Below are 12,097 nucleotides of genomic sequence, written 5' to 3'. Positions count from 1 at the left end.
ATTGCATAGGGTACCGATTTCAATAATCTCTTATTAGGATCCTCGCTTCACTTCTCGATTCTGGAAGAAACTGCATGAAGCTTTGGGTTTGAGATTAGACTTCAATACTGCGTTCCATCATTAGACCGATGGTCAATCTGATAGGGTGATTCAGATACTAGAAGATATGTTTCGGAGCTGTGTGATTGATTTTCGAGGTAGTTGGGAGGATTTTCTGCCGTTAGCTGAGTTCGCCTACAATAATAGTTTCCAGTATAGCATCTAGATGGCACCTTACGAGGTTCATGGTCGTAAGTGTCATAAGTTTTGAGGCTACTATTTTCAATGGTAAGCTTTTTGATCGTTTTAGTGCAGTTTTCTGTTGTGTTTTCGAGTTGTTCCCAAGAAGTGTCACGGTTGGATTTGTGAATTAAAGTTAATTGTGGGTGTTTTTGGTTGACAATTTTAGGAGTTGTTCGCTTCGAGGGTGTGAATTCTTCAAAAAAAGAACCTGGTGTGTACCCGATGAAAGCCAAAAAGGGCACTGTCGACGTCACACGGGCGTGTGCCAGATCGTGTGGCTAGCCGTGTGTAAGACACGGCCGTGCGATGGCAAATGTATGGTCGTGTGGGCCACACATGCTAGGCCAGGTTGGGCGTGTAGGTTTTAAGGCTAAGCCGTATGGGCCACACGGGCAAGGCCATTCTGGGCGTGTGGGCCGACAGGGACATGTGGGCCCAGAATTCTAAAAATTTCTCTAGGGTCGCACGAGTCATTCCGATCGACTGTGGGCCTACCATACGGTCGATGAGGGCTAACCAAGCTCTATTTTATGTGAGCTGATACTCTGATAGTCTGATTTGAGTAGGAAACTGATATGTATGCCTAAATGTGTTATTAAGTATCTATTTATCTGTATACAAGCATGTTAAGCATTTTATTTTGTATCTGTGTTTGGGGTGGGATTTGTATATGTGGATGAAGTGGTCTGAACGGCGACCTTTTGCCTATATTCTGGCAGCTTGATTGCATATTATCTGTTATGTGTCGCATCGACACTATATGGTGTGTAGGGATGGGTGAGAGTATTTCAACCCACATGGTGTGATGGGATGGTCGAAAATGGTATGTAGAGGATGGAGGTAGGATTCTGTATATATGTTCTATACATCTTATTCTGATATTCGTTTCTGTTAAGGACTTAGGTTTGAATATGTATCTGACTGTATATGAAATTCTATATATGTTGCATGACAATCTCTGTTGGGTTACATACTGAGTTTACGAAAACTCACATCTATTTGTCTGTTATGTTCAAGTAATCCACAGATATAGGCGGGTCAGTGTGACGGAGGCTCAGCGGTGACCATTGACGAAAACTATTTTTATTATCATAATTATTTAACGGTTTTACTAAAATTTCCATTTTTCGTGAGAATTTTGTAATTTTTGGACTCTCCGGACTTTTTTTTTACTATTTGGTTTGAATTTTTGGGCTTTGATTTCATTATGATTTCTAAAATGCGATGATTCAACAAAATATCGATTTTACGAGAACAAATGTTTTTCTAAAAACACGAGCGTGGTTTTGTTTTAAACGATTTTCAAACTTCCACTCAAAATAATTGGTTAACTTTAAAGGACAACATGTAACAGTTTCAGTAATATATATAAATATGTTTTATAAAACTTGGACGTTTTATCAAGTAACTGAACATGGTTTTATCGAAGTATCATCAGTTTCAAAACCCTTTTATGTAACACTCTCGAATTCGACCATAATGTCTAGGCCGGGTTTGGGTGTTACACCGTGTCTGTACCTGTGTACCTCATTGACTTGGGCCACACGGCCAAGCCACACGCTCGTGTGCTAGGCCGTGTACCCTTCGAAGTAACGTCATACGCCTGTGTCCTAGGTCCGTGTGTTAGGCCGTGTAACAGCCTGACTTGCAACCCTTTGAAAGCTACAAGGGACATACAATCGTGTCACCTGGCCGTGTATCACACACAACTGAGACACACACCCGTGTCTCTGCCTGTGTGGACTAAAATAGGCAATTTTACAAGCCATATTTCTTAGTCAATTTGACATGTACCTACACCCAACAATGCACATATACACAAGCTATAATAAGGCATCCAAAACAAGCATAATCATGCCTTATACAAATGGTATGATCACATACAACCAATATGCCCTTAGGCACCTCAAATAACAATTTATAAATATGACTAATCATGTGTTTAATATAACTAATTGTTCAGCTTACATATATGCATATTTGTACCAAAACTTATCATGTAGATCACTTAACAAAACATACCATTTGGTACCAAAAATCCAAACTAAAACTAGCATCAAATGACCATATAAATCATTTGCACCAAAGCACCAATTTACCACAATTACATCCTATCACAAAGAACATATTCAATATGTATAATCATGCTACAATTTTCATCTTCCATAATTCAACCATACTAAGTTATTCATCAACCATTAGAGATCAAATATTTACATACCATATACTGAACTTATTCTATCATCAAAATGCCAAAACACAAGCCAAACAAATGGCCAAAATATCAACAAAGCATATAGGCCAACATTAGCCAAAATAACCTATACATGCCATTATAACCAAACTTAAACCAACCAAAAGTACCGAATGAGCCGATGGATAGTGTGATATAGCTCCGAAAAGCTTCCAACCCAAACGAGGTTTCAATTCACTAAAAACACAAAAAATACACCGAGTAAGCATTTAAGCTTAGTAAGTTCGTAGAACATAGAATTTAACTTACCATTTAGTCACAATTTAGGTAAGTAAACATAGCATATCCCAACTCAATTTGGCCAAATGCCTAAGAATATATTCACCAACATGTTAGCCATGTAAAACACATATAATAGCCAATAAACATGGATGAACATAACCACTAAGCAAGTTTCATATACATGTATCATTCATTTCATGTTTCAATATGTCATGTAATATCATTTCCATATATTTCATGTATATACTTGTAATAGTTCGTACCGAACTCATATCATCTTGTAACAGAATATTGCCCGTTGAATCATTCAAAATATCGTTGGATACTCAAGAGAGCTCATACATAGTGTGCTAAACTGTAATCCGTCAATTCCTGTACATGTATGCTCATACGAGCTATGAATCGGTATGCTCTCGCTAGCTATAAATCGGTAAGCTCTTGCGAGCTGAGAATCGGTAAGCTCTCACAAGTTGTAATCGATAAGCTCATACGAGTTGAGAATCGGTAAGCTCTCACGAGCTGTAATCAGTAATCCCTAATGGCATGTCATTTGTATCCTACGAATTCCTAAGGTTCAAATGGGACTCGGTAATCGTCGTACGTCGTCGGATATGCGATCGATATTTATACATGACAATTATACGAATCATATGCATATAATTCAATTAAAACATATAAATACTCAATTTAATTACACGAACTTACCTCGACGAGTAAACATAGCTACAGAGGTAATTAATCCGAGACTTTCTCTTTACCCCGATCTATCTCCGTTCGAGGTCTAACTGGATCTATATGGATAAATTTAACTCAATTTAATATATTTCTCATTTAATTTAGTCCAATACATTTTTTGGAAAAATTACCATTTTACCCTTATACTTTTAATTTTTTTGCAATTTAGTCCCTAAGCTCCGAAAATAAAATTCATGCAATTTTACCCCTACCCAAGCCTAGCTAAATTTTATACATACTAATAGCTGCCCATATATTTCACAAAATCATAAATTTTACCATGAATTTATCACCTTTTTCAATTTAACCCTTAATTGACAATTTCACCAAAAATCCCTTTACAAAAGTTATTTATCTAACAACAACCATTCATTTTTTACCATTAAAATTCAAAAATCATATCTATTCGTCAATGGTAAAACCCTAATAGTTTAACAGGTTCACAAATAAGTCCTCGGGTTATCTAGATTAAGCTACAACGATGCCCAAAACGTAAAAATAATAAGAAAGAGATAAATTTCATACCAATTTAGCAAAGGTGAATATGGTCGAACCTAGCTTCTTCCATGGCTAATCTTCCATTTTAGTTTCAGTTGAAACAAGTAAAAGATGATGACTTTTTCATTTGCTTCATTTATTATTAACTTTATTTACTAATTACTTAATTAACCTTTAAAACATTAATATTTACACAATTGCCAAGTCATGTACATCCACTATCAAGTTAAGTGGTCTACTTACCATATAAGTACTTCCAATTTAAATTTATATAGCTATTTAATACCTTTAGCTACTAGAACTCAACTTTTGCACTTTACGCGATTTGGTCTTTTTTTTATCAAATTAAGCATGTAAACGGTAAAATTTCTTAACAAAATTTTTATACGGTAATACTATCATGCTATACACCATAAAATAATAATAAAATAAAAGTTATAACTTCAAATTTGTGGTCCAAAAACCACTATTCTGATTTCATTGAAAACGGGTTGTTACAAAGTGTATAATTGGGAACCCGAATGTTGTTTTGCCTCGCAAAATCTTGAAAAAATTTGCCATGATTCTTGCATCCACTGAATCATCCAATCTCACCTTGGATGACTACTCTCACCAACATCTTGTTAAGCTCATGCCAACCTTTGTGACGAGGTGGGTGTAGCTGTCTTTTTTGTTTTTACTTGTTCCCGTCTTTTATCTATTTGGCCCATAACTCGATGTATTGTTGGAATAAAGTGTCCCTGATAATGCTTCGGAATGGTTTTAACGTTTGCTCAGTGGAGATCATAGGTACACCCACCTTTTTGAATAAATTCATCACTAGATAGGGAAAGAACACTCCTACCTTCTGGCTACTAATGCATCGTCCCATGTTCTGGTGGATCCATTTGCCAACATAAACCTTCTTTTTTTGAAAAATAGCATAGAGTAAAACTGATCTAAAATTATTAACATTAGAAACATTTAAAGTAAGTATAATTCATGTCCAAATGAATTGAATCAACATCTTAGCTTCAAGAAACATAATGGCTTGATGAAAAGATACTGGGATATTTGTACCTGCGCGATACTTCCATTCACCCCTTCCTTCAGTTAAAAAGTTTATAATACTATCCATATCGATGTATCTAAAATATTCTAAGTTAGTTTCATCAATGAAATCGTTCTCGTTGTATGGAGCATTATAGAAGTCACAAATTATTCGAGGGGTTACTCGTACCACTTTCCATCTCACAAATATTGTATCCCATATATGACTTTTAGTATTTCAAGACTCATGGTCCTGTAAAGATGTGTAGAATTCTTGTACAACGGAGACCACAACATTATCTTTTGGGATTGTCCAAAAATGTTCCCATCGACGATACCTGACCAAAGGTCATATTTCTTGACACAAGATCATCGATGGATCAAATCCTCTTCCCTAAATGAATGTTTTTTCTTGAAGGTCATTGAAATACTTTTTAACATTCAGATTTGGAAAATTAGAGGAAATTTGAACCATCAATGTCTTCGTTTTCATGGTTCGCCTAACTTTTCTAGGAGGCATTGTATTTCAACCTTAAACAAAGAATTCAATAAAATAATAAAAAGTTTAAGTTTAGGAACCATTAACCTTAAGTATATAGTCAAAGTTTATTTTTGAATTCCTTGCTTCCCTGCGATGTTCCCGTTCCTCATTGCACCAAGTATGACTGAGAAGTTTATGAAAGGAAACTTGAAAAAAATTAGGGGTTTAGGGTTTAAGAAGTATTAAAAGATTAAAGAGAATTTGAGGGATTAGGGTTTAAAGAGTGTTTTAATTAAGAGTAAATATGATTTTAGGTTATAAAATGGGGTTTTAAAGGTTTTAAAATTGAGTACAATTAATCTTTTGCGCAATGGGTCGGGTCAACCCAGCAAAAACTTGCAGCAATGTTGCGACATATAGGTTCCGTCTTACGACACATCCGCTAGTTTGGAGATTCTCAGGGATTGTCTGCTACGTCGCGACTTACTATTGTCATGTCACGACAATGACTCTGTTTTGGCCCAGAACTCTATCTTAAAGATGTTTTAATCTAAGGATAAACCTATATTAAATAAAGGTTAAAATCTAAATTACGTGGTTAGTTATATATACAATAATTTACAAATATCATGCAGCAATTCACAAATTTTAAGATTTATCCAGCAGTATTGTCAATTCACCCATGGACGATCCTTTTGTTCTATTAATATTGGTCCACCATCCTTCGTGCCATTCCGCCCTTGCTCATTTGTCTTGTTCCTTAAACTTGTTTATTCTCTCTATATTCATCAAATAAAGCATTTCCCTTTATTTGGGAACGTCACAAATAGGTAAATTATTGCAATGCTCCCTTAATTTCCTCTTATTTTCCTCGTTCAGTTGATAGCCACATTTAAAGGTTTCAGTCTCACCATTAATTTTCATTGTCAACTCATTTTTCTCTAAATCAATAGTGGATCTAGAAGTGGCTAGAAAAGGTATTCCTAGTAAGATTGGTATCTCACGATCTTCCTCAAAATCAAGTATTACAAAATCTGTAGGAATAATCAAGCTTTGCACCTTGACTAACACATCTTCTAGTACCCCTTCTAGGTGTACTAAAGACCTGTTAGCCAATTGCAATGTTATTTGAGTTGCTTTAATAATCTCTAACCCTAGTTTTTCAAAAATTGATAAGGGCATTAAATTAATACAAGCTCCTAAATCGCATAAGGCTTTATTAAAATGAATACTCTATATTTCTATGGGAATAGTAAAACTACCCGGGTCTTTCAATTTTTGTAGTACTTGTCTGGAAATAATTACACTATAGGAAGTACTTAAATTAACTTGTTCTCCTACCTTTATTTTCTTACGCCTTGCCATCATCTCCTTTAAAAACTTGGCGTACTTAGGAACCTTCTCAATTAACTCGATCAAAAGTAGGTTAACATTTAAGGTTTTAAACAAATTAAAAAAAAACTTACAAATTTATCTTTATCCTAATTTTCTCTTTCTTTTAATCTTTATGGAAATGAGAATTTTGTGATTTCAACATCTTTAGGTGTCTTTTTTCATGTCTCAGTCGCTGGCGCATTCTCCTCCTCTGGTTTAGGCCCGTCTTTCCCTTCTGGAGAATTGCCTTGAGGTTCATCAGTATTATCCATAGTTACCTCTAAGGTAGGTATTTCTAGGCTACTTAGTACCTTGCCCAATCGGAGTGTTATAGCTTTCACATGGTCTTTACCTTCCTTAAATAGATTATCCTCCGTGTTACTGGGAATGCATGTCCCAATTTGTCTTTTGATATCGCCCATCATGCTTATCAATTGGCTCATTTGATCCTCGAGCTTATCAATGTTATTGTTGAGTTGGTGCACTCAAACTGCACCTCATTGACATCTGTTCTCATTGACCGCATCTCTCATTCAATTCTATCCAGAGATTAACCACATGTGGTATAGTCGCTTGGGTCGGTTTTGTCATTGGATTTCTGCAAATAAGGAGGTTGGTAATTAGTATTTTAACTTTATTTGAATTGTTACCTCCTCATTGGTTTCCTCCCCATATTAAGTTCGGGTGATCTCTCCAGCCGAGATTGTATGTGTTTGAATAAGGGTTTCCAACCCTAGTCCTAATATAATTTATATCCTCAGTAAGATTATTGATATAATGGAATAGTGGCTTGTCTCCTCCATGCATAGACGGTGTCGAAGTAGATTCAATACAGGTGAGTCTATCCATTAATTGCTGATGCTTATCATCCTCTTGAATAGCTTTGATCATAGCAGGTTTCTAGCCATATGTGAATCATTAAGTTGGCCACTGACAGGAGTTTAATGTCATATTTTCAACAATTTCATACGCATCCTCTACGTCGTATTCATAAGGGCTTCTTTTGCTGCTCCGTCTAATCCAGATCTTGTGTTTGCATCTAACCCATTATAAATATCTACAATCTCATCCACTCAGGAAATCTGTGGTGCGAGCATTTTTGAATCAACATTTTGAAGCATTCTCACACCTCATAGAAGCTTTCCCCTTCCATCTATCTAAAGAAAGTAATATATCTTCTTAATTGGACTACTTTACTGATCGGGAAAAACTTCTGTAAGAATTTTCCAGCAAGATCATCCCAAGTCATGATGGATCTTAGAGCTTTCGAGTCTAACCAAGAAAAGGTGTTATCAATCAGAGAAAAGAGGAAAACCGAAGATGAATAGCGTCATCAGTGACCTCGTTATACTTAAAAGTATCACAGAGTTGAAGAAATTATTTCAATCGTTGATTAGGGTCTTCTCTTATAGTGCCCCTAAACTGCAGATTATTTTAGATTATTTGTATCATTGCCGGTTTGATCTCAAAATTATTAGCTGTGACTACTGACCTCGCTATATTTTCTTGAACCATATCTAAACTTGGTGGGTATAGTCCTGTAAAGTTCTCTTATTCCGAGCCATATGATGTTTGAAGGTAATTGTGGTGTTGGTAGGTTTCCTAAGGCGTTATTTTCAACATCACGAAATAATGGATTGTCACGTTGTACGTTAACTACAACTGGTGGTGGTAGATACTGCATTTGTTGCTTCTACTGTTGTAGGCGATTTCTTCGAATTATTTTTTCTAGATCTGTGGCTGCTACAATAGGTGTGCCTCTACTCCGAGTCATACACCAAACCTAGAAAAAAAAGATTAATAATACTAAAATAAAATTGTATCTATAGTTGAGAAATTTCTTAATTATTCTTTTGCAATGTGAAAATTAAAATCAATCTAGTGATGTTGCCTCCCTGACAATGGCGCCAACAACTTACCGCCTCTGAATGTACTAACTTCTAGAGTGTGAATACTGCTATAAAAGAGAGAGTTATGAGGCGGTATCCGCAAGTATACTGGTCGAGTTGTAATATAGATTTCACAACAAAGTAGGTGAGTACTCCAAGGATCATACCCAATGAAGGCGAGTACTAAATCAATTTTAACCTAAACAATTAAATATCTAATTAATACTTTAAGTCAGTTATAGTCCTTCATTTTTAATAAGTCAGACAGTAGCCAAAAATGGCTAAAATTAAAGTCAATAGAAGAGGATTGACAATCTTAGTATGGATAGTCTTTATGGTTTTTCTTATTATGAGCAGTGTGGGGATTGCAAAGAGATTATTGAAAGACAAAAGGAACCAATAAGTTCCCAAAGAAATAGTTAAAAACACAAGGGATTTCTTTTTAGAGTTGTCAACTTCCTCTAGCAATGTGGGAAGTTTGCCTATGCACATGTCTGGCCAGTTATCTTATGCAACAACTGATGATGAATTTTTCGATCTGTTTATGTGATTAATCTTTTTCACGGTCACTTTGTTTGATTCACTCGATTTTAATCATTGTTTGAGTAGGTTGGAAAATAGTTGTGGGAACATCTGCTGGATTCCTTGGTGCAACGTCAAGTGATGGAATTTTTGTGCCAGTGCTCTATCTCATTATCAGTTTTAACCCCAAGTCATCCATTATCATTTTCCAAGTGTGAGTTTTAACTTTGCTTAAATATAACCTTATTTTTATTCATGTAATTTAACCATTTTTATGAATCAGCCTTTCATGTAATTATTTTTGTTTTCAAGAAATATGTTTTTATTCATGTTATAGATACGAAATGTCTTCATACATACATGTATGTATGTATGTTTTACTACATCTGCAGCAAGCATAACCATAAGAAAGTCTCAAATTCCTCACTGTAAATCAAGAGAGAGAACTACACCGATGGAGGAGCTGAGAGTACATCCTTAAGTATGACCACTAATCAAGATGGTAGTTGACATGTCTAACCATTGTATCACACCTCACTTTGAGCTTAATTTGCAATCTAGTCAGTTGCCTTGTTGGCTCCTCGCTTAATCTAATTAATTTTAATCTTAGACAAGTTAGTTGCTAGTCAACTAAATTGAAGAAAGATCAGCTTCAACCTCCAATTTCCATAAGACGGCTATATTTCAAACTTAGTGGCCACACTTTAAGGGTCACTCTCAATAATCACCCTAATCCATCCATTCTTCACCACCATTTTAATGCTAACAACCACCACTTAAGCTTCAAGCCATATTACAAAACCAACCTTTTCTCTTTTTCCCAACAACATCAAGAAACACACCATTTGAGTTTCTCCTAATTGCTCAAATGCTTACACTTTTAGTATCATTTGTATAAGCTTTATCACAGATGATGTTAACCCATTTCTGAGCGGGTTTAGTCCAAATATCCCCATTTTTATGAGCAAACTCTTTACAGTTATAATCATCACCATTAGACTCTTTACAATTTATGAACTTCTAAGATGAAAACTTAATTCTTCGAATAATCTTACCCACTTCTAGGTTATCTTCACCAAGTGCAATTTCACATCGAACTTTCCAAATATACCAATAGGTATATGTAATTCTGGTCTTCATCTTATCATTTGGCTTTAATTTACTTATAATCTCGATTAACCTGTTACAAGTTGGACAATCATGTAGCAGCTTGAACAAATGATGAATCACGAAGTGGCAAGCTGTGAGATGAATTACGAAATGACACTGTGAAGTGGTGAATTGTGAAATGACACTGCGAAGTGGCAAAGTACGAGATGTCTTCGTAGGTGGCGAGATGCAACTGAAGCCTTGGTGCATGTAGGTTTCATCGACTTGCATGGTAGAGTAATTTAGTTCATTTGTAACTTAGTTTTGTTATATTTACAGCTTAGTTAGCTGATGCATTGATATGCTTAGGTGATGAATGGCATGTTTATTTGATTTATTTTGGTGTACAAGTAATGTTTTTCAAGTTTCAAGATAGCTTAGTGGGGTTAGTTGAGTATTTGGTGATGTATTGACTTTAAATGTATTGTTTTCTTATTGAATGATAGAGCTAACATATATAAGCTCTTTTGTTGCACTTTTTTGCTCATTTTTCTCTGTTCTTCTTTGATAATATCACCAACAATTGGTATCTAGAGCCTTAATCTTTAAAGGTCATTGTTTTTTTTTTAGTTTCTTGTCGAGAAAGAAAGAATTTGTCTTGCTTCTTCATTGTTTTTTTTTTTATTTATCTTTAGCAAGTTTTTCACCATCTTCACCTTCTATCTTTACTGGAGAGAACTACCACATTTGGGTAGTCATAATGAATACTTATATTTAAGCTTTCAATTTATGGGAGGTTGTGAATGCTGGCATTAAACCACCAACTTTGAGAGCAAATCCAACTATTGCTCAAATGAGGCAACACAGTGAGGAGTGTGCCAAGAAGCATAAAGAAATGACATACTTACAAAATGGTGTTTCAGATGTTATCTTCACAAGAATCATGACCTGTGAGACTTATAAACAAGTTTGGGATAAGCTGAAAGAGGAGTTTCAAGGCTTAGAGAATACTAGGCAGCAAAAACTCATCAATCTCAAGAGAGGTTTTGAAAATTTTAAGATGAAATAGGCTGAGACAATGAAGCAATACTTAGTTAGGATCATAGTAGTGGTCAACAACATTAAGCTATCAATTCAGTGACAGTAGAGCTATTGAAAAGGTTATTATAACACTTCTTAAGATGTATGAGTCAAAAATATCCTCCATGGAAGACTCAAGAGACCTATCAATAATCTCCCTATCCGAGCTGATAAATGCTATATATGCTCAAGAGCAAAGAAGAGCTTCTAGACAGGAGAAGTATTCAAAAGGAGCCTTTCAAGCCAGAAATAAGGAAGGCTCAAGCTTATCAAGCTACAAGGGAAAGAAAAGTTGGATAGAGAAGAAATAGAATCCAAGAAAAGATGGTATGAAGAAGAAATATCCACCATGATCTCACTGCAAAAGACCAATCACTTGGAGAGGTATTGCTGGTTCAGGCCAAACATTCAATGTAGAGCTGTAAGCAGTTTGGCCATATAGAGAGGGTGTGCAAAAACAAAGGGTAACCACAACAGCATAATGCTCAGGCTCAAACAGCTGGCGGGAACCAAGCTCAAGAGGAGTTGATGTTCACTACCTCTTATTTTGCAACCAATAGCAACATCAGAAAGCATTGGCTTATTGATAGTGACTGTACTAATCATATAACCTTAGATGCAAGTAGTTTTAAAAAGATTGAC

General features: G+C 35.5%; 1 non-coding gene across 1 annotated transcript; it reads left to right on the top strand.

Annotated features, from left to right (window-relative positions):
- The first annotated feature begins 7,954 nt into the window (after positions 1–7,954).
- On the top strand, positions 7,955–8,060 carry LOC121224788 (small nucleolar RNA R71). The gene has a single exon (XR_005922533.1). It is a non-coding gene; the product is annotated as a small nucleolar RNA R71 (small nucleolar RNA).
- The last annotated feature ends 4,037 nt before the right edge of the window (positions 8,061–12,097 follow it).

This window comes from Gossypium hirsutum, chromosome D12, assembly GCF_007990345.1.
Source record: "Gossypium hirsutum isolate 1008001.06 chromosome D12, Gossypium_hirsutum_v2.1, whole genome shotgun sequence".
Lineage (NCBI taxonomy): Eukaryota > Viridiplantae > Streptophyta > Magnoliopsida > Malvales > Malvaceae > Gossypium > Gossypium hirsutum.
Note: the sequence above shows the minus strand (reverse complement) of the source record. Positions and strands in the feature narration are given on the sequence as shown.